The sequence below is a fragment of the Panthera leo genome, chromosome B3, assembly GCF_018350215.1.
Source record: "Panthera leo isolate Ple1 chromosome B3, P.leo_Ple1_pat1.1, whole genome shotgun sequence".
NCBI lineage: Eukaryota > Metazoa > Chordata > Mammalia > Carnivora > Felidae > Panthera > Panthera leo.
In genome coordinates, this window is record NC_056684.1 from 76558884 (window position 1) to 76583654 (window position 24771).

At 35.4% G+C, this 24771-nt stretch overlaps 1 long non-coding RNA gene across 1 annotated transcript in view; it reads left to right on the forward strand.

The window, feature by feature from the left end:
• The window catches only part of LOC122222410, a 163118-nt gene extending 139142 nt beyond the window's left edge, over positions 1 to 23976 (forward strand). Inside the window, exons 3-4 of the long non-coding RNA XR_006203737.1 lie at positions 20413 to 20470; positions 23831 to 23976. This is a non-coding gene — a long non-coding RNA (uncharacterized LOC122222410). The remainder of the gene's footprint in view (positions 1 to 20412; positions 20471 to 23830) is intronic.
• The last annotated feature ends 795 nt before the right edge of the window (positions 23977 to 24771 follow it).

Sequence of the window (24771 nt, forward strand, 5' to 3'; positions counted from 1 at the left end):
ACTTGCTATAGATGTGGGTGTATATACATGTTGGGAGGGAGAAGGGGCTATAGTATATATGGGTGATCAAACTGAATCACTTTGAGGGTCAGAGGGGTTGATAACTCAACATGATATTGAGAAATAACAGGTATAAATTGGGACAGACCTGTGCAAACTGAAATATAGGGCCATTCTAGGCGTTGGGAACTAGGATTCATTAGGAAAGCCCATAGGGGTTGATGAGCGTTAAGCTAGTAATTAGCATTTAATTTTGCCTTTCTTCTCAAGCCCCTCATACCTATTTTCTGGGAGAGACATTCCATATGTAGCTATTGGTTATTGCTCAAAATCATACCTGACCCTTTTTCTTCTCTCAGGTAGCTTATGAAAGAACCTGTTTCTAACGGTTAGTGACTGTACATTTCCTAGAGTATAAAACTATGCCATTAATTTGATCATTATGCAGTTGACACAAGGTCTGTTTTTATTGATTACACAATTTCTTATACCTTTGCAAATTTATCATATTTTCTGGATAACCAAACACTTAAAAGTTTTCTCTAATATTCTCCAAAACGGAAAAAAAAAGGATCTCTTTCAAAATCCCTATTTTCACATTGTGGGTATCTGGGTTCTTGAAGATGGGAAATTAATAGTTATATGCTGAATTGTATTCCTTCCAGGTTCAAATGCTAAAGCCCTAAACCCTCAGTACTTCAGAGTGTGACTGTATTTGCAGATAAAGTCTTAAAAGAAATGATTAACTTAAAATGAGGTCTTTAGAGTAGGCCCTAATCCAATATGACTAGGATCCTTATACGAAGAGGAAATTGGGACACATGGAGAGACATTTGAAATGTGTGTGTGTGTGTGCGTGTGCATGCAGAGTGCAGAGGAAATACCGTGTGAGAACACAGTGAGAAGGCATCCTTCTGCAAGTCAAGGAGAGAGGTTTCAGAATGAAGCCAACCCTACCAATACCTTGATATTGGACCTCTAGCCTCCCAAACTGTGAGAAAATAATCCCTGTTGTTTATTTCACCCACTATGTGGTATTTTCTTATGATGGCCTAGCAACCTAGTATACTAAGTATCACATGTTACTTTTTTTTTTTTTTAACCAATTTGTGGACTCTTTCATTTCTATAGATCCACAAACTCCTTCTGAGTCTAGTTGTTACTGGAACAGTTCTTGCTGTTTCATCCTGTGTTTATCTTTGCAATGTTATCAAAGTATTCCCAGCAAGAGTTAAGCATACAACAAATTTATATATTCATATATTAAATTAATAGTTCTTCTATGCTTATTATGGACCAGGGACTTTTCAAGCACAATGGTGAATCCCAAGATCCACCAATAACTTAAATTATTAAAAATAACAATATCTAAATTTAGGTGTACATATTAGAACTTTTGAGGGTGCCTGGGTAGCTCAGTTGGTTGAGAATCCAACTCTTGATTTCGGCTCAGATCAAGATCCCAGGGTCATTGGATTGAGCCCCATGTCAGGCTCTGCCCTGACCATGGAACCTGCCTGGGATTCTCTTTCTCTCCCTCTGCCCATCTCTCTCACTCACACTCACTCTTCTTTCTCTAAAATAATATAAAATAACAAATAAAAATAAATATTAAAACTTTTTGTTTTTGACACCCATTACTTAGCAAATGAGAATAATTTTCTTTATGCACTAAATTTTGAGAGGGGAAAAATCATTCATGTATGTATTTAATTTAAAATTAGATTTTAAAATGCATTTTCTTTAAATATAGAAATTACTATATTCACCTAATTACCGATGTATATGAATTCGTCTGTAGGTAGTTTATTGTTTTATATTTCAAAAAAAGTCAAAATTGGAGCCTCAAAGCCTCATGTTCCAGGAATTGTCTTCTGGTGGGTGCTCCTTAAATGTCCTTTGAAAATGTGAGCATTCACCTGTCCATTGGCATAACTATAATACCAAAACTTTGATGGGGCTATCATTGCCTTGGTGAAAATAATTACTGTGTGAACGTTTTTTTTTTTCCCATTTAGCTCAAGATGACAAAACAAGCCTTACATCTGTCTGGTTTGGTAGTTTCATTGATACATTGATTGTTTATTATTGTGTTCTGCAACAGGCAAAGTATGAGCTAATCCTTTGGTAGTCTAGTAGCACTTTAGCAGCCACTGGATAAAAGTGACTTTCTAAGTTAATGTTCTTTCTTATTAACAAATGTCAGAAATTGAGATAAGGAGGGAGCTTGAGGTTGGAATTTTCCTCCCATAGGAACACATCGCTTAGCTCTTATGGGTTTAGCACACTTTTAATATTTTAATGAAGGCTTTTTATGTGCCTGTGCTACTTAATATTCCAAATTAAGGTCTATTCTCCTCCTGATATGCACATGTAGCTCCTATTATGCACCATCAAGAGGAGTGGTAGAAAAGCCTCTATCTGCATGGAACAGCACATGCCTTAAGCACAGAAGGTCAACAATCGCGCTTTGACTAAGCTAAGGCTACTTAATGAGAGCTTCAATGCTTCAGTGAAAAGTGTTTTACATTTTAGTCAGAGCACCAGAGTTGGATAATGATAAGTTTCAATATGTTCTTAGTCAAAATAATTTCATAGTTATTCTAACGTCATTCTCCGCTTCCAGGAGTACAACACATGCAATCCATGATGTGAGGACCACCTCAGAAATTTCAGAAAAGCACAAGTTTAAGCTTTAATGGGTGGTATAACTTGGTTAACTCCCACAGTCTTTCTATTTAGGTCTAATGACCTGAATTTACTCGTGGGTTTTTGTTTGTTTGTTTGTTTTGTTTGTTTTGTTTTTTACTAATGGCTGATGGTCTATCACTAGGAGGAAGAGATAAAACATCTACATGGAAATTTTTCAGCCATCTAACACTTGATTAAATGAAAAAAATAACTATGGATAATATTAATTTAAGGAAGAAAAAGACTTTGCAATATATTGTAATTTCAAAAGATGAGCATGAGAATGTGTTGGGCCAAAATATGGCTTGAACAAATCTACTCCCAAGGAAACTACCCATATATTTTTAATTTGCATTCCAGAGCAAGTAACCAGAAGTATATCTCTCCCTAATATTTTACCCATTTAATGCTGTTAGTTTGGTTCTGAGAGGATTGCTTCTATGAATCATTGTGACGTTGGAGAGTATCTGGATTTTCATCTGAAGAAATCACACACCATATTTAAAAGTAATTAAGAAAGAGATGTAAATGTCTAGCTTTCCTTTAAGCTATCCTGAACTGACATAGTCTCTAGACTAGGGTTAATCTTGGAGAAAACCGATGAAGATGACAACCTAATGATGGATTTGAAAGATTCTAAGGTAACTATTTATTTATTTATTTATATATTTTTAATGTTTATTTATTTTTTGAGAGAGAGAGAAAGAGAGGGGGGGGAGGGGCAGAGAGAGAGAGGGAGACACAGAATCCAAATCAGGCTCCAGGCTTCGAGCTGTCAGTGCAGAGCCTGATGCAGGGCTCGAACTCACAAGCTATGAGATCATGACCTGAGCAGAAGTCAGACACGTACCTGACTGAGCCACCCTGGCACCCCTAAGCTAAATATTTACAAATCAAATTATATCCCCACAACTACGACCATTGCTGCTTCATTGTTCAGAATTAAGGCATTGGTCGTAAGTGCTGAAAAGGCCAAAGATGAAAGGGACCTAGAAATTACAAAGTACATATTTTTGGTTTTATAATGAGGAAGCTGAAGGCTCACAGGCTTATAATGAGTTTTCACCTCTTAATACCTTATTTTGAACTTTATCAGATCCATTACTAATGATAACTGGCCATAAATAGAGTGTTAGGGCAGAGGTTGTTCAGAAGTCAAAAGAAATAGCTAATGTTTTGGGTATATTCCAGTTATCTATTTTTGTATAAAAAACGACTACAAAATTTAGAAGCATAAAGCTACAATCATTTTATTATGTTCATAGAATGATGCAGTAACAGGGAATGGTTCAAGGGCTGAAGGCTGAAACAGTTTGAGCCAGAGGGTCCTCTTTCAAGATTCTTCACTCGCGTGTTTAGCACCTAAAATAGGATGGCAGAACAATGGGCTCAGCAAGGAACATTGATTTGGAGATCTACATGACTCCACTCCAACATGGCCATCTTATAATAGTTAAACTTTTACACAGTTGCTCAGGGCTTCTAGATCAAGTGTTCCAGTAAAGAAGATGGGAATTACATAGATCTTTTATGACCTAGCTGTGGAAGTGACATAGCATATTATCTTGTAGGCACAACCTTGCCGAGATTCAAGGAGAAAGGGCATGGATCCCACCTTTTAATGAAACAAGTGTCAAAGAATTTTTGTTTTAAAACTGCATCAGAGTGGGATGGGTGGAGTGGAGAAAGAACGCAGTGAGATAGTTCAGACTTCAGATGAGCAGTGACATTAATCATAGACTTTCTCTATTGCTGCCTCTATTTGTTAAATACCATTTTAAATTAGAAAAAATAAAGGGAAAAAGAAATATCAAAGAGATGAGATCTCTATCTTTAAAATTTTATTGTAGTTTTTCTTAAATAATCTTCTCTACCAGGGCTTATGTAGAAAGTTGTGATCTGTTTTCTTTATGACAGCCAGAGGTAATGACAAGAAAATGATCATTTGGGGGTAAGAATGGTGAAGATTTAGTCCATAGTGATTTTTTTTTAAAACTGTAACTCAAGATATCTTGCCTAAAGGTTTTACAGTGATATGAGTGAAAATCAGGCAGGTGTACTTTTCACCTGTTGGGTTTGAAACTTCCTTGTAGCCTTGTTTTTCCATTTCTTTCTATTATAAACATGCAAGGATATAAACTTTATAGTATAGTAAGACGAAGTTAATTGGCATAGCTATTTAAAGAAAATGAGTGATGAATGGGACAAAGGAATCAATTTAATTAGTCAGAATGAATTCTTCAATCTAGTCAAGATTTCTTTTATTAATTGCTTGAGTGAGTTTGGTTGCTTCATTGGCAGTACCTGCTGAGCCAGGCAAGTTTCCTGGTAAGAGATTTGGACCTATAGTGGGGGCCATTTAAATGATCAGGAGAAGGCTTGAATAAAATTTGGCAGGATGAATTTTTATGGTTCATACTAAGTAGACCAAAGCCTTTCACACTGAAATGGGTCACATATTCTTTGAGAGAGAATTTATTAGGGAGCTGCAGATAGCCATCTTTTGTTAGGAATATGAAGAAGCGGTGAGAGGTAGGAATGAAACTGGAGGTCAAGGAGAGTATGTAGGTGGCAAGAGACAAAGACACAGAGGCTGCCAGAAATGTAGTGAATGTGCTGAGAACCACAGATGAACATCTACCAGGTTCCGCAGAAAGATAGACAGGGAATCCTGTCTTTCCCAATGCTTTCCAGTCCCCAGTTTTAGTTATGTATTAGGTGTGGAGAGGAAGATATCTGATAGCTCTCATTTCAGTGAAACACTCATACACTAAAAATTAACTTACCTCATTAAAAAAAAATAACCTGAGTTTGTACCGAAGAGTACTAAGACTTATCTCCTATACAAACCAAGATGCTGTACATTATGGAGATGTCATTAACAAAGATGAACTAGACACTGATCTTTTCCTAATTGAGACCCCAAGCTGAGAAATGAAATAAGACATACACAAATAACTGCACTATATTGTGTATTATGTAAAATAGCTTAAAATAGTCATTCATTCTACATTAATCTAGGCACATGAGATATAGTCATGACCAAACATATTAAAATACATGCTATTATAGATTGTACATCCTAATAAGAATAGATGGAAAAATAAGCATTGTATAAATAAATAGCATATTAGGAGGTGATAAATACCATGGATAATAAATAGAAGAGGTAGGAGTGATCAAGAATGTAGGGTGGGAGAATTGTATCTTTACATAGGATGGTCAGAGTAGGCTTCAAGGAGAAGGTGGTATTTATGTAAAGACTTGATAGAGGTGAGGTAGTTGATCATAAGAATATCTTGATGAAGAACATTCTAGACTGACAAACAAGTCACTGAATGCCTCAGAGTGGAGTGTGTCTTGTGTATGTGAGGAATAGCAAAGAGACAAGTGAGACTTGAATAGAAGAACAATGGAAAAAGGAGCTATTGATGAGGTTAGAGAGGTAATAGAAATGATGGTTCATGTAGATCTTTGCAGACTGTTGCCTACTGTGTCATGAATAATAAAAGTTATTAATCAGGAGGATGATACAAAAACCCACACAAGGATATAATGGTAGATAGGACCAGGTGTTAGTAATGGAATTACTGAGAAATAGTTTGATTCTGGACAGTCTGAAGGTTGAGTCAAAGAATTTCCTGATAGATTGGACAGGGTTTGCAAGAGAAAGATGTATAAAAGACATTTCAAGTTTTTGGTGTGAGGAACTGCAAGGATGGTGTTTTTACCCTCTGAGATAGGGAAGAACCATTTTGGATGGAAAATTAAGAGTTCAGTTTTGGACATGTCATGTTTGAGAAGTCTATTAAACTTTCTGGTGGAAATATCAGGTTGATTACATAGGTCTGGGACTGGCAGAATAAGTCAATTGATGAGTCCTTGGCAAATAAATGGTATTTTTAAGCTATGAGATTGGATGACTCACCAAAGAATTGAGTGCAGATAATGAAGAGGAGGTGATTATAGATTGAACCTTGGAATATCCAAAATGAGGAGGTCAGTTCAAGGAGAGAGTGCTGCATGTGCAGAATACACAGGAGAGAGATTGTTTTATGTAAAATAAAGAAATTAGTTTGAGTAGGGAAAACTTAATGAATGAAATAACATTTCAATTGAGTGCTGAGAATAAGAGGTGTTTGTAATGTGTAAAATTGGAGGGGGATGTTACATTATAGTAAAAAGGAATAGGATGAGCAATATATGAATGAGAAACAGCAGGTATTTCACTTTGACTATTAATAACATGTATCAAGGTTTAGCAGTAGGTTACATAGATAATATAGACAGTATACTGCAGCTAATAGAAAACTGTGGAAGGCCTTTGTACAAAGAATGACATGATGAGATCATGCTTTAGGAAGAGTAATCTAGCTGCATAGGGTTGTTAGATTGAAAGGTGTAGAGTTTGGTTTCTGAGAAATGAGTTAGAGATTAAATGAAATGATATATGAGAGAGAGAGAGAGAGAGAGAGAGAGAGAGAGAGAGTGTGTGTGTGTGTATGTATGTATGTGGTTTACTCATAATTTGTCACTGTAATGGTTAATTTTGTGTCAACTTGACTGGATCATGAGATACACAGACATTTCATCCAATATTATTCTGCTTGTTTCTGTGGGGGTATTTCTGGATGAGATTAACATTTGTATTGGTAGGCTGAGTAAAGCAGATTGCTCTCCCTAATGTGGGTGGGCCTCATCCAATCAGTTGAAGGTCTAAATATAACCAAAAGGCTGACCTTCCTGTAAGTAAGGGGGATCTTGCTCTGGCTGTCTTTGAGCTATGACTTTGTTCTTTTCCCATTCTTCATACTCGAACTACCTCATTGGCTTTCCTAGTCCTCAGGCATTCAGAATTGAGCTAGAACTAATGCCATCAGCTCTCTTTTGTCTCCAGCTTCCCACCTGCAGATGTTGGGACTTATCAGCCTCCATATCGTATGAACCAATCCCTTGTAAATTAGTCTCTCTTTCTCTCTTCTTCCCCATGCATGCGTGTGTGCACATGCGCACGCACACACACACACACACACACACACACACACACACTATTGGTTCTATCTTGAGAACTCTTATACACTTACTAAAGAATTGGGAGAATTATTAATCATGTGTGACTAAAGGAAAAAAAAAAAGAAAAGTGATTCTCATTGAATGTGGCTTTGTGCCAGGCCATAATTTTGTACCATAATTTTAAATATCTGCTCTCTAGATTAATAACTTTTTTATATCCAGTCTTATACTAACAGCTGAGAACTACTAGTCTTCATTCTTCAGTTGCACAAAGCTTGCATTTAAAGTTACAAGGCTCTGTTTCTATAGCTCAAGATACTACTTTAACTCATGTTTTACTGTGCTAAACTGTGTAGTGCTAAAATAAAAGATGTGTTGATATCATTCAACATGTGGCTTATATGATACCTGCCATTACTGAAAGTTGTTTTTTTCAGGTCATTTTGCTCTTCATCTATCTTGTAGCTATGTTGTACTATGGTGTCACACAGGATTTTTTAGGTAACCTCTACCTAATTTATACTTTGTCTACTTCTGTACTACCTCTAAAATATAAGTGTCATTAATGTAGGTAGGTTGTCTATTTTGTTCATTACTGTGTACCTATTGCCTAAAACAGAACTTGACACATAGTACTCAAATAATAATTACTAGTTAAATGACTAAGTGACTTAAGTGAATACATGTAGCGGCTAGAAGTTTCGAATTAGATGCAACCTGATAAAAGTTTGCATGCTGTTAAGCTATCTTCAACCCTAAACTATTTCAATTTTTGCATGATTTTATTTTTTCCCTGGAGGTAGCAACCATGGTTCCATTTAAAAGTATTATATCCACTTTGAGATCTTGGAAATTAAGAGAAGATTAATGTGTTTATATGTTCCAAAGTAAAAACAAAACAGAACAAAAACAAAACAAGATCAAGAAGAGATTTGAAAAGAGTTACAAAAGATATTTGAGTAAACATGAGATATTTCTGCTACTGTTGATGTAACCTAAGGACACAGCATAATAGGTAGGAGATTATGATGGCAGTAATTGTGAAAAGGACTATATGGGATAGATGTGAAATATTGTAGTGGAAGAATCAGCATGGCCTCCCAACTGACTATAGGTAGGAAGCAAGATATATGAACTAGAAAATGAAACTCTTAAGTTTCAAGTGTGGGTGATTGGGGAAAAATAGTCAAGCCAGTAGCTGAAAGGGAGAAGTCATGTTACCTAGGAATCTGAGAAGTTCAGCTTTGTGAATCTGGCCTTTGAGATTTTGTTATGGTTTCAAAGTAGATGAAGCAAATAAATAGCTAGAAATGAAGATGAAGAAATACGGTAGTAGGGGTACCCAAATGGCTCAGTTTGTATAGTATGAGACTCTTGAATTTTCTCAGGGCCGTGATTTCAGGCCCCACATTGGGCATATAGAAAGGAAGGAAAGGAGAGGAGAGGAGAGGAGAGGGGAAGGAAGGGGAGGGGAGGGGAGGAAAAAGGAAGAAAGAAAACAGAAGGAAAGAGAGAGGAAGGGAGGAAGGGAAGATGAGAGAAAGAAGGGGAGAAAGAAAGGAAGAGAGGGAAAGAGAGAGAGGGAAAGAAAGGAAGAAAGAAAGAATGAAGAGGGGGGAGGGAAGGAAGGAAGGAAGGGAAGGAGGAAGGAAGGAGATATAGACTCACTGGTATGCCACAGATGTAAACTTGAAAGTTGTGAAGTATAGTGAGAAATAGCTAAGAGAAAAGAAAAAAAGGTAATAAAAGAGGAAGAGGTGGGAGAAAGGGATGAGGACACCATTTTGGAAGGCAGACTGGAAAAAAAGCCAGTAAAGAAGACAGGAGAAAAAATGATTGTAATCGGTCAGAGGGTAATCCTAAAGAGACAGGGTCAGACAGTGATAGTCAGAGAGCCTCCTGTGGAAGTTAGAGATCATGGAAGAAGATGAAGAAAAAATAGATTTGATTGATGAGTGGTTTACTGTTAAACTTAAGAACAGTTTAAATTCTGTGGCAAGAACTGAAAGGGAATAGAGGACAAATGGCAAGAAAGAGAAAACAAAAGTAAAAGATGGAATAAATTAGTCTTTAGAGAAATTTGACTGAAAATAATGCTGGAGGTATGCACAAGAAAAGAACTCACTGAATCTGTCATTATTTTTAATTTTTAATTTAATTTCATTTTGGTAAGAACACTTACCATGAGATTGATGCTCTTTACAAATTTGTAGGTTTACAATACAGTTACAATGCTGTAAAGCAGATCTCTAGAACTTATCTTGCTTCACCGAAACTCCATTTGGATCTGTGCTAAAATATTGGGAATATTTTATGATGTTTGGACTTCTTGGTCTATTCTTCTGTCTCGAGGAATCCTGTTTCTCTGGGTTTCAATCAGTTTTTCTTCTTAGTCAATTATAGTAATGCAGAATTTATCTGAATAGACAGACCAAATATATGAAAGTTAATTAAAGAAAATATTGATAAAAATGTGATTTGTTTTTGGAACTTGTCAGCTGAAATGAATATTAATCCAAAGTCTTGCACAATAGCAGACTAATACATCTATCTCCTGGTGTATCAAATCATGTTTGTTTTTGGAATATTGATCATAAGAGTTTGACTCAATAAAACATTCTTTTTTAAAAAAATCAGGTTTATTGAGGTATAGTTGATATAAAATTGTAAAATACTAAAAATGTACTTTGTGGTGATATGATACACATATTTTTATGAAAGAATTCCCCCCTAATCAATGCAGCTGTCTAATGGTATTATCCATGAACTTTTTTGTTATGAGAGAGAATACACTCATATGCTCAAGAATATAGCATTGTAGTGAGTTATCAAAGTATAATAGAGGCCAGAACCACCAATGGGTAACAAGTTTTGCAATGTATCCTGTCATGCATCTTGTTTGCATGAAGAAGGGAATCTTATTTATTTTTAAGTAGACTTCACGCCCAGCAGGGAGCCCAACGCAGGGCTTGAAATCATGACTCCAAGATCAAGACCTGAGCTGAGATCAAGAATTGGATGCTTGGGGCAACTGAGTGGCTCAATCTGTTGAGTGTCCGATTTCAGCTCAGGTCATGGTCTTATGGTCTGTGCGTTCGAGCCCCACGTTGGACTCTGCCGACAGCTCAGAGCCTGGAGCCTGCTTCAGATTCTGTGTCTCCTTCTCTCTCTGCCCCTTCCCCACTTTCACTCTCTCTCTCTTTCTATCTCTCTCAAACATAGATAAATATCAAAAAAATTAAAAAAAAAGAGAGAGAGAGTCAGATACTTAACTGACTGAGCCACCCAGGTGCCCCAGTTGTCTTCTTTTAGACTTTAACTGTTCTAATATATTTTTTTCCATTAATATCATCAGAGTATTTGTAAGCAAGTATTTGTTGCTGAAACTTTCTTTAATTTTTAGGACTATTGACATTTTTAAGTAACATCTGGAAGATATTTCTTAATGTTAAATAAAAATGTCAGAAAGAAGCTTCCATGTTTATGACCTGAAGTGGAAGCTGAGGAAGTTTTACTTTCTTCCAATTATAGCGAGTAATACCATGAACTGAGCTTTCCCTACTAAAGTTGACCAATTGCAAGAGCAATGTCACCCTATGGCTGACATATTCAGCTTTTTTTGCTTTCATCTTTACTATAAGTGTAATAAAACTTTTCTATGATTTCCATCTGCAAAAATAGTGACTTCATCAAATTTTTGGCATAGCAAGAATTTTCAGTATTATTTTTTTCATTGTTATTATAGTTAATGAATGACAGAAATACATGACTGCTATTTCTTTGCTTTTGAGGTTAAGAAATTCTCTTTTATAATTAGGTTATTTTAGCTAAACTACTTATATATAATGGTTCATAGCAGTAACTTCTGGAAATATAGTCTTGAGTCATTATTAATGAAATAAGCTTTTGAAAGATACAGACATTTATGAAAATCTTCAGTAATGCCCTTAGAGTTTATCTTAATAAAGTAAGCAGACAAATATTAAATAATATATCAACTTTATATTTTAGTCCTCAGAAATCTATGCATATCTATTATCTGAGAAATTATGTTTATGCAAATATACCTCAAAAGCTGCAATTTAAATTGATACTCTTTGGAACCATGTTTCCATAGGAAATCACTTTCTTGATTAAAGAATTGATGTGTAACCTCTGGCAGAAATGACAACATATATCATAAGTAACAAATTGAAAATAATATGACCTATGCTTTAAACAGAAGACTTTCTAAACAGCACACACAATTATTTGAGTAGGATGCTGCAATTGCTAATCTTACACTTAATTAATGATTTAAATAATTAATGGCAGTGGATATGCAGGTTGAGGAGAGAAGGTGGGGACAGCAGGAAACAACCAGAGTTCCCCCAAGAGTGAAGGCCAGTACATAGAAAGTTTCCATAAGAGAGGCAGGACTTGGCAAGGCTCCATGGCCGAGCATGGGGTCATTGTATAATTTTTAAAATACAGTTGATGGTATCTTTAATATTTTAAATATTTTGAACCTTATCTGTACCCATTTAATTGTAGATATATATGCATTTTTGAAAAAAAAATATATGGTGTTTTTATTTGTCTGTATTCCTGCCTGCCTTTATCTTGACTTAAATGCTTTAGATTTTTACCATTTCTACTTCTTTAACTTGAAAAATGTTTTAAAACTATTCCATATTGCTCTAAGTAATTAAGTTTATTCCTCCCACATGGTGCTTAATATATTATGGTATATATTTACTACTTTTATTCTTGCTTTCATGAGTATAATTGCATCTGAGAACTGAGAATTTCTTTTTCTTTTTTTTAAGTTTATTTATTTTGAGAGAGAGGGTGTGTGCACTGGTGCCAGTGGGGGAGAGAGAGAGAGTGAGAGAGAGAATCCCAAGCAGATTCCACAGTGTCAGCACAGAGCCCAACATGGGGTTTGGGGGTTTCATCTCACAAACAATAAGATCATGACCTGAGCCCAAATCAAGACTCAGAGGGTTAGCCCACTGAACCACCCCAGTACCCCTGAGAGAATTTCTTTAACTCAGTGAATTCCTGGTCTGTTCTATCAACCTAAGTAATTATTTAAGGTTATCTAAATCTGAGTTCTTCTCATGAAATATTGAAATAATAGGGACTATTTAAATAGATTTTTAAAATATTTTGCAACACCTGATGTTACACATAGTTTTTAATTTACTGAAATTTACTTATAAATCAAGTATTTGCAGGGGCACTGGAAACTGGGTGGCTCAGTTGGTTGAGCATCCTACTCCTGATTTGGGCTCAAGTCATGATCCCAGGGTCATGGGATAGAGCCCAGTGTTCAGCTCTGGGATGAGCCTGAAGCCTGTTTAAAATTCTCTCCCTCTCCCTCTGCCCCTCTTCCCTGCTCATAGCCTTTCCATGACCCCCCCCCCCCAAAAAAAAAAAAAGAAAGAAAAGGAAGTCAAATATTTGTGTAAGATTTGTGATTTTTATGCTATATATAAATAGAAAAATCTCTAAAGCCATGTTTATCAAGATTGATGATGATAAACATGATAAATGGACTCAACAAAACATTTCAATATAATCTATGCCTCTGAAACAGTACGTAGAGTTATCTCTCAAATGTATTTGACATAAAACCAGTGAAATGTAAGCAAAAATTAGAGACTAGTATAAAACCTAAAAGCACTGACTTTGATTATTAGCTAGATTCTAAAAACCCAAGTAGAGCCTATGTTCATATCCTGGCTGTAATATTAATTGACTGTCCCACCTGTGGCTGGGCTCTCTGTGCCTCTGTTTTCTTCTGGTAAAAATTATTGTTAAGACTTGTTAATTTTGGTAAAATTCTTGCAACACAGTCTGACACAGTATATACTAAGCAATATATATATATATATAATAAAGTACAAAAATACCTTTAACTTCTTGTGATTGATTCTAATATTTCTATTTAGTTTTATTTTCTTATGACTGGTGCATGTCCTGATGAGCTAATTTGATATATTGACCAATTATATACAATTTGAAAAACAGAGCATTTCCTTCTTTAAATTTTTTTTTAATGTTTATTCTTGAAAGAGAGAGAGAGAGAGCAAGTGAGCATGAGTGGGAGAGAGGCAGAGTGAGAGAGGGACACAGAATCTGAAGCAGCTCCAGGCTCTGAGCTGTCAGTACAGAGCCCGACATGGGGCTCGAACTCACAAGCCTTGAGATCATGACCTAAGCCAAAGTTGGATGCTTAACTGACTGAGTCACCAAGGCGCCCCCAGAGCATTTCCTTTTTGGCAAATCATAATGTACACAAATTGCTTAAGCATGTGGAGATGTTGTGCAGAGAAAAGAAACCTATTTATCATTTCTTAGATAGTACTGCTTGTTTACTTGTCCATAGAAATCTTTTCATTTAAACCAGGTATATTAGATTGGGTTTTAAAATGGACCCTCAAGATTGCCTGTGGTAATTCCTGGGATCGTGAATATAATGAGATAGTATTCCCTGCTTATGTTACTTTACACTTAAAAAGGGCTTTCAGATGTAATTAAAGTCACTAATCAGCTGACTTTGAGTTAATCAAAAAGAGGATACAGGGATGGACCTAACCTAATCACATGAATCCTTTAAGAACAGAGTTTTCTCTCAATGGTGTTGGAAGGAAAGACAGAGATATTAAAGGCACAATAAGGATGTGATGTACTGTTGTATTGCTGGCTCTGAAAGTTGAGACAGAATTTTCAAGGACCCAAGTGTGGTCTCCAGTTGCTGAGAGTAACAGCTGGCAAGCAAATGGGAACCTCAGTCATACAATAGCAAAGGACTGAATTCTGCCAATGACCTGAATCAGCTTGGAAGTGGATTCTTCCCTAGAGCCTCCAGATACAATCCCAGCCTGGCTGATACCTTGGTTATGGCTTTGTGAGACCCTGACCAGAGAATGCTGCTATGACTGTTTGGACTTCTGACATACACAACTGTGAGATTTTAAATAGATGTTATTTTCAGCTGCTACATTTTTGGTAATTTGTTACACAGTAATATAAAATTAATATACCAGAACACACAACTATAAATCAAAATAAATTAACAATAAGAAAGTAACTATAAGCACAGAAGGAAAGGTATAAGGGAAAATTTTATGTTTATTTTCAGTTTGGTTATGTCTTAATAGTACAAGCAAGAAGAAAATGTCAGTTTGTGGATGTATAATGTTGTTCTGCATAATCAGTATCTTGCTATAACAACATCTTATAAAATGCAGCAAAAGGGGAAGACAAAAACAAATTGGCTAAATCATTTTTGTGAGCTTATGTTTTTTTTTAATGTCTGGAAAGATCTTTCCTCAAAAAGAAACCTCATACTCTTTAGCTATCATACCCTACTCCACTCATGTCTCATGTCCCCAGCCCTAAGCAACCACTGTTACTATAGATTTTCTTATTATGGACTTTCGTATGCATGAAATTGTATAATATGTGGATTTTTATGACTGGATTCTTTCACATAGCCTAATGTTTTCAAGATTCATTCATGCTGCATGTATTAGAACTTTATTCCTTTTTACAGCAGAGTAATATTCTATTGTATAGATATACCATACTTGTTTCTCCCTTTGTTGATTGACATTGGGGTTATTTCCATGTTTTTGCTCTTATGACTAGTGTTTCTATAAACACATGTGTACAAGTTTTTGTGTGGACATATGCTTTCATTTCTCTCGGGTATATATGTAGGAGTAGAATTTCTGGGTCACATGATAACTCTGTTTAATCCATCAAGGAGCTACTTGCTTATTTTCCAAAGCAGTTGCACCATTCCATATGTTCATTAGCAGTGTATAAGACTTCTACTTTCTCCATATCCTCACCAACACTTATTATCTGACTTTAAATTTTACTCATCCCTTTAGGCCTGGCTCATATACTATCATTTCTGCTGAGTCATTCCTGATTTGTTAGCAAAGCATAAAAATTTCTTCTGTGGACTGCCAAAGGATTATATTTGTTTGTTTCTAGGGCTCCCTTTACTTTCCTCATTTTATCATTGTTAGTATAGGTCTTACCTGCCTACCAACTTCAGCGTCTTTATTTTAGAATTCGTGTTTAATTTTCTAATTTCATCCTTCAAAGCACAGCTGTTCTAGGTGGCTTGAAAGTAAGAGAAGTTCAGAAAGTATTTACTGAGGGTTTTAGATTAAAAATGAACCAGATGACCTAATTCAGCGTAGTTTATGACAGTTTCTGCTAGTGTGAGCCTAGAGAGCTTGTCTGGCTTAGTCATACATGCACAGAGTTATTCAATTTCAAATTTTATGCTACCACTTATTAATTACGTGCTCTTAAGGAGATTTCTTAAACTTTCTAAGATATTTCTCTATCTACAAATGTGAATTTTAATATTGTATAAGATTATTGTGAAGCATAAATATGATAATTTATGCGGAGCACCTACTATTGTTCCTGGCACATCCTCGATGCTCATTACATGGTGGCAAAACTATTTTATAAGCAATGAGGAAGACAAAATGTAATAATCCTCCCATCGCACACTTCCCTTAATAGAATCATGACATACACGTTTAATTCTTATTACATTTTATCAGATTGCAGTTGTTTTTGGATTGAATAAATGTGGATTGCAGGTCACTTAAAATTGTATAATCAAAAGCATTGGGTCTGGTTGTCCCATCTACAGCCTGCTGTAAGATGTATTGCACATATCTGTGTCTTTTGCTTGTTTTGTTGCTCATCTTGAAGTTTACCTCTTTCATGTTAGTGTGTTTAATGAAACACATTTTCTTTTGTGATGTGCATGTTACTGTCTGGTGCTTAAATTTCACATAGTAATACTGTATGATACTCCGTGATATAAAATTTCAGTAACTCTGAATCTCTATTAAATGCATGTGGAATGGACAGGTACAATCACCTAGAGCAAGAACAAATGGATAATGACAATACTCCAACAGAATAAGACATGTAGAGTCTTTAGGAGGCAAACATTAAAGTATATATGCACTCTCAGGATGCTATTAGACATAGAAAGTGAGGTTGCTGTTATACCTGCTCTTGCAAGTTTTGTTTTCTTCACTGAAAGATCAGTGATAAGTGCATTCTTTTGCTATCTATTTGAGTGGATATAAAGGTTTTTACAGATTTCTTATAATTTCTATACAATATCTAAATTATTCATCTATGAGTTCAAGTCATATTTTTAAAAAAGTTTTACTGTTGTGTAGGACAGATATTATGTGGAGAGGCTGCATTGTACTAGATAAAATATACTGAGAAACAAACCAAAAAACAGTTTTTATCCAGAACCTACTACTTGTCAGTTACGAAAATCTCTTTGTGGCCCAGTCTCCTTGTCTACAAAACAGATAATAACATTTCTCATGTTTAGCATAATTTTTAGCTCAATTTGTCGAGGGCACTAGCTAAGGAATGCTCAGATGGTTCCACTTTGCAATCTTGAAAGTGTCCTACAGCACAAAGATGAATTATCATTAAGCACTAGAAACTGGTCCTAGGTAGCCTTTGACTTCCTATCTCCATCAAAATTTACTAGTAAGTTTTTAAGTATTGTGGTATTCCCTACCAGTAATCCCTTTCCCCAGGATTTACTACCAAAGTTGTCTTTCTTTGGAAGAGCCCTAGTAAAATTATGACTCTCTCACAGTAACTTTCCATCTTGATGCAAATATGGCCATTCTGTAGTCCTCTGCCTTATGGTTTCAGTCCATTTACTTCCCTATCAAACATGTAAATCTCTATTCTAATCATTGTATCAATTGAAGTTTGTTCAGGAAAATGAAACCAAGGAAAAAGATTTACTGCAGATAATTGGGTGTTTACAGGGAGTTGGGTGTTCGCAGGGAATTAGATGTTCACATAGGGAACAAGGTATTTACAGAAGTATTTTAAGGAGGTTGCAATTGGACTTTCTGTTATAAGATCACAACACTCTAGCTGTGATAAAGACAAAACGAAACCCTTCTCTTGCCACTGCTACTACCTGTTAGTACAGCCATCATACACCCAGATGATTAGTGACAAGGAAACAGAACATTCAGCCTGTCTGAAGCAAAAATACTCCTGTTAGAGCTTGCTTGCTATAACCACCACTCCCTCCCAAATACAATGTGAATGCAACTAATTCACTTCGAGAAACCTAGATTCCAGGGGAGTTGAAGTTATATGATTTTTGCCTTCTAATCTCTCCAACAGGAGGGTAAAATGGAGTATAGGAAACCAAGTCTAAGCAATCACTACTGTTTCTATGTAGCTAATATTTCTCTAGTTGTTTTTCAGTGGCCTTGGACCTTTTCACCCTTGAACATTGTGTCCCTATATACTCTTGAGATAGTGTAGTTCTACCTTGGTCCTTTAAGAATTATGTGAGGAGAGACAAATGAGCCTCACCTTGTAGAGCGTTAGCACTAACTAAGCTGTCATTCCTTTATCTCCTTTCAGTGAAGTTGGTATGTATTTGCCAAAGTAACAGAACTTCTTGGATCTACATATTCTGAAGAAGCATGCTACCCTTACTGAGAAACAGAAAAACTCATTTGAAGATATTTTTTATCAATCAAGAGAAAAAGGAATATACACTTATAAGTGGGGAAGTGGGGTCCTCTGATTTTCTTTTAATTTCCCATGAGAATGAAGAGATATGTTGATTCAAGTACAGTGTTTGTCAGTAGGCAGTGTGCCTGATATCAATTTCATTTCCCTGTAACTGTGATACAGATAGAATCCCTATCTCCAGTTGGAGGGTAAATTGCTATACATATTCTTACAGATTTTTTGACAGTTAAAAATTCTCTTAACATTTTAGGACAAAATTCAGACCTTTTTTCCAAAGATGCAGAAGGAGTCTAAAAACTATTATGGTGCTCATGGAAAGGCACCTCAGATCTCCTGTTGTGGGGAGCAGAGTTAAACACGTGTCCTGCTGCCACCTCTCAGGATCTACCACCATGTACATAATGAGGTCGTGTTTCTCTAAAATCTTCTCAATCACTGATTAAATACAGCAGGGATACTAGTGTTGGCCTTTTCTGATGGCAAACTGGATGCTTCTAGTGGGCAAGACTGGGTTGGGAATTCCCTGTCTTTTTGGTTGAGATTTTCTTAGAGCTGCACTGCAACCAATCCTCCTTATTGCTGCTCTTCTTTCCCAGTTAGGACTGCATTGCAGTCTGAAGGTTTTCTTTGCCTGCCTGCGCTTCCTCCCCTTTATTCTTTGCTGATGTTTCTCTGAGTCTCTTGAGAGACAGATCCCATCTCCTGTTTGCTTCTCAGATGACCCAAACAAATACAATGGCTTTAAAGATTACAATTAGAAATTGTTTTGAAGATGGCAGACGTAGAATTTCCATCTTCACGGAGAATAGGAGTGGAAGTAATTGATTAAATCCAACAAGTGAAGGTACTTCAAGTAGAATTCTTAAATACAAAATCTTAGAGATTCTGAGATGGGATAATATTGGAAGACAAGTTAGAAATATACTTTTTAGAGAGCTCTAAATTTATGGACATTCTCCCTGAGTAGTGAGTGGAACCCTGTTGGTTTCGGCCATGAAATTGTGCTGTTGAACTAGCTCTCCATCTCTAATGCTAGTTTTGGACAAGTTAGCCACATGGTAGATTCAGTATACTTAAGGTTGCTAGTCATGATTTATTGAGTGTGTTTGTAAGTAAATATATTTTGGTTGTCAAATATGGAATAGAAACTAATTTTAATATAGAAATTATCTGTGCTTACTGTTAGTCCTTTAAGAAAAAGTTGCTTATTCTGGAATGTGCTCCTTTCAGGGTTGTTGTATCCCTGGTTTTAGCAAACCTTCTTCTTATCTTTACTGACTCTCCAGTATTGCCCACCATTAATTAATCAACCCGTTTCCTTAGTATGGAGCCATGGCAGTTCTTTCCCCTCCCTGGGATCTGTCCCTACATTATAGCTTACTTAGGAAAGCACTTTCCCTTTTTCCAAAAGTCTACATTTTAGGGTGTGGGCATAGTTCTGTAAAGATATGAATACTGTGTCCAAAACATGTAACAAGAACAAAGAAAAAAAATTTCGACTATTCACGTTCGATATTTCATATTAAGCTCTTACCTTTCCCCAGTAGTCACATTACAATTTGTGAAATTGTTCATAATGTGTGATTGCTTTTCAAGATATTTAGTAACTCATTCTTTACACAAAAACAATAGTAAGCTAGGTGGGAAATACTTTAAATAATTATATATTTTGAGTGCAATCACTAAAATAAACAGATATGTAAAATTTTCTATTAGATGACAATATATTTTTCTTATATTTAATATTTTGTACATATGAATATATATACATATATATATATATTTTTCTACTCACTTAGTTCATCTTGAACATCATCCTGGGTGTGTAATTGAGGCAATCTTCCTTCAGTCTCAGTCTTATGAACTTCTAGGAGCCTCAGCTTCTATAACTATTTTCTTAGGATGGCTGTATTTGTATAAATATATTAAACTTGATTTTTCACTGAAAGCAAATATGACTACATTTATTATTCCCAGTTTGAAAATAAAACCTTAAATCATAATCTCTAGATAAAGGACTTTTCTTTCATGGTTCTAAGTAAAAGAAAATCTGTTTCACTGTTTACTTAACATTTGATGGTGATGTAATAAATAAAACATTAGCCAAAGAGTGACTGTGTCTTTCTCTGCTTTTTCTTTCTACAGGTTGCATTTCATATGGATGTGGGTATGATGTGCTGCAGCAAGATGACGTCTTGATTAGGTGAGTCTGTCAAGGCTGCTTTAAAGAATATTCTCACTGCAGATTTCCCAGGGCTTGACATTTATTGTTGGTATGCCTAGCCTAAATGCTGATGAAAATGGGATCTTTTTTTTTTTTTTTTTTTTTGCTTTCTTGGTGATCGAATTCCAGTTTCCATGGAAATAGTATTTGTTGGTTGGTTTATTTTTTTAATGGAACTTATATTAGAAGTGTAATCAGGGAAACAGCTAAAAAGTCTATGAAAGTAAGGGCAAAGCAATATCCAAACAGAGGTATATGTCTCATCCTTCATATAAACAGCCGTAGTAGAGATTCAGAGAGCTCTAATAGTGGGCATGTCTTATATTGAAACAGTTAGTACATTATTTATACATGCGGAAATAAACTTGATTAACTTTCTTACCCAATCTGTATATATATAATTTTTCTGCTAATATATATCGGTGCCAAATACATAATTATAAACCTTCACTTCCAAAATTTTCTTGATTTGAATACAGTCACTCTTGCTGATTGATGTTTTATTTATTGCATTACCACCAAATGTTAAACAAACAGGGAAGCAATCTTATATTATAGCTGGTTAAGGCACTGCAAGAGCAGGAGGTAAACATTTGAACAAATGACTTCTCCTGTCTGAGTCATGACCCAGTGGGTAAGATCTTGATTTTTCTTTGACAAATAGGGGAAATGTCCCAGAGTTTTCAAATCCCTGTTAGTTTGTGAAGCCATTTAGGCGTTGGTAATAAGTCACAAAGGAATTTGTAAAGTTAGTGTGGTGTAGTAAAATGAATGTTGGCCCATCAGGTAATGTCTCTTCATAGGAATCTTGTTTTTTTTCTGATCATGTGTGTGATTGTGTGCAAAACATGCCACTTTTTACAGTCATAGTCTCTTTATCTATAAAATGAAGTGCTCCTCTAAGGTGATCCTCTGCCTTCATTCTGGGTTTGTGATTCTATGGATTTTTTAATGAATGAATTTTTTTTTTTTTTTTATGTCTAATGAATGGCAGTAGTGCTTTGGTTGCCCAAATGATCACACTGTACGCAAATGGACAGATGGATTATGAACATGATAAGCATTTAAAGTAATGTGATATTCTCATGTCTGGAGTATTTCTTAATAAAACCAGAGGCTAATGAATTGCTCCTTTTTTTTTTTTTTAATTCAAGATGCTATAGTTGTTTTTCTCCTTTTTTTGATTCTCTTTCCAGGAGGCATGGGTGTGGATAGAATGAAATATTAAGAACATTTCCAATTACATGACTTTATGAAATATTACTTGAGAACACCATATTTGGTATTAAAATAGATGGGAACTTTTCTTAATTTTTTTTGAGAGTATTTTTTTAAGTTTATTTATTTATTTTGAGAGAGAGAGAGAATGAGCAGGAAAGGGACAGAGAGAGAGGGAGAGATACAATCCCAAGGACAACGTGGGGCTTATCCTCACGATTGGGAGATTATGACCTGAGCCAAAAACCAAGAATCAGCTGCTTAACTGACTGAGCCACCCTGGTGCCCCAGAACTTTTCCTGATTTTACTCCTTTTTTCCCTTATTTTTTTCTTCCTAGAAAAACAATATTTCTTTTCTAGATGATGACACCTCTTTGTAGTACAGAATAATTAAAATATTCAAAAGCAAAGTGTTACTTGTTGCTTTGGCCTTTTAAGAATGTTCAGCCAGGGTCACCAGGGTGGCTCAGTCAAAGATCAGACTTCCACTCAGGTAATGATCTTAGGGCTCGTGAGTTTGAGCCCCAAGTCAGGCTCTGTGCTGACAGCTCAGAACCTGGAGCCCAATTTGTATTCTGTGTCTCCCTCTCTCTCTGTCCCTCGCTCATGCTCTGTTTCTCTCTCCTTCAAAAGTAAATAAACATTTTAAAAAATTAAAAAAAACAATGTTCAACCATATTTTAGTTGAACTTGCAGGTTTATAAAAATTTCTTTTTCAAATGACTCCTTATGCAACATTGACATATTAATACCATGGTATGAAAATGTTAGTTTTAGTAGGAGTGCTTTCAGAAGCTAAATAATTAATCTTGCAAATAATTGATTAAAACCATTATCATATCTATGAGAATTTGAGAATCTTGTAAGCTTTCTTCCTGTTGTAAGTGCATACTCAGGTAGCTGGAAATAATTTTTTAAAACTTTTATTAGTCTTATTATTTTTTTAGTTAAAACACACCTGTCCTAGTATATTTATATGTTTATCTGAGAAATATAGAAGGAATCAGTGATATATGTGTTGCCAAGCACATTATGTGTGTGTGTGTGTGTGTGTGTGTGTGTGTGTGTGTGTGTGTGTGTATTCTCCCCAGGGTGATTAGATTCTTTCTGGAGTTAAAGTAACAAAGGCTTTATTTGCCTGAAGGGACAGAGGGAACCATTTAGGAGAATGAGGCAATTAAACAATTATACAACATTTTGAAGACGTTAAGTATTTCCCCCTATTTGATTTTTACTTCTGGAAGACTGCTTTCTCATACTAGCAGGTTAGAGTAGTTAGAACCTCATACCCCCTTCCCCATCACTCTTTTATTCACCATGGAATTATATGTTCTTTTATTAAAATATTTTCTGAAAAATTAATGCTTACATTGAATTTTGCAAACTTAACAATATAGGATTTGAGATGTTTTACTAAAAAGAATTAACATAAAATAATGTTTCAAAGTACAATTTTTTGAAAGTATTATCTCCAAATTGTGTCTTGCAAATCATGTCTATACTCTCACTCCCATATATTCGGAATGAGAAATGAAACAAATGAAATGAAACAAAACAAAAAGAATGGAAGAAAATACTATGGGAAACTAACCTATCCTAAAAACAAGAACAAAAGCTCTCAAGTCTAATGGTGGAGAAAAAGACAGGTGGGAAAAGTAGATGAATGAATACAATTTACTATTGATCCAAAAATCTCATCATAGCCTATAATATCAATGTGTAGAAATACAAAACAGTTGCCAAAAATTGTTAACAAGTACTAATACCAACTATATTAAAAGATGCAATTCTCCCTTCTGCTAGTCACACTTCCCTACAAAAATAATTAGCAATAGAATTGAAGGCAAAAGAAACAAGAAGTGAAGATCTTGTAAAATCCACTAAATGGATTATCATTTTCTAACAATTGTTTATTGGTCTGTATTTGTTAAGTGGTTATGCAGTAACATTTTTTTTTTCTTGCCTTACTATATGTTTGGTACTGTGTTATATTTATCTTAGGCAGAACATCTAGCATCTGATAGGAATTCTCAACACCAAATGATAGGATGATAGTTTTGTTATCTATGGGTCTCAATAGCCCTGGCAAATAGCAAATGCCACCTTTTTTTTTCTCCCAGAGAGAAGAGGAATACAGAAAGAAGAGATTTAAGTGAATGAGTTACATAGTATGTTCACAGAATCTTTTCTAAGTAGACTATTAAGGAGTTGACAGTCTTCTGAAAAGAAAATGAGCTCTGATGAGGAAACCTAGATTTGTTTCTCAGCACTGACTGTGCAGATATATGTCCTTGAAGAAGTAACTGAACTTCTTTATGTTTACTTAACAGTAAAATAAGAGGATAGGATTAAATGATCTCAAAACTCCTTTTCACTTTGGGTAGTCTATGACAAAATAATGGTACATAAGACTTACTTAGGACTTAGTATGTGTCAGATTCTGTAGGGCACTATCACTTTAAGAGTTTTACCTGGATTGTGTAATTGTCAAACAACCCTATGAAGCAAGTACTATTATTAGTTGGATTTTATGAGGAAACTAAAACTTAGGGATTCAAGTTTTTAAACAAAGTCACATGTTTGAGAGCAGCAGAGTTTAATTTTTAAATGAGGCTTTCTGACTTGACAGTCTACTAGCATAAGGATCATGCTCTGTATCCTTAACATTAGTCATATGCCAGTCGAGAGTTAGGAAGTCATAGTGTAAGAAACCTGCATTCTTTCCAACATTATTTTCCCAGAGTAGATAATTATTTGCGCATCAGCCTGGCTTATGCTACAGTGAAACTTACTTCCTTTTTGGTTAACATTTTCTGTTCATACGCACTCTTTACATATTATCTAGAGAGTAGCACATCTTCCAGTGGAATATTTCTGAGTATTTTCCAGAGACTGCCCATGCAGTCATTGAACATGAATCAGAGGGAAGGTTTACGGAAATTATAAATGAACAGTCAAGGGAAAGTCTTTTGTAGCAAAATTATAGGAGTGTCTCCTTAGGTCAAAGTCAAAGTAAGGATGAATTAACTCCCGAAGCAATTTCGAAAAGGTGAAATTCAAT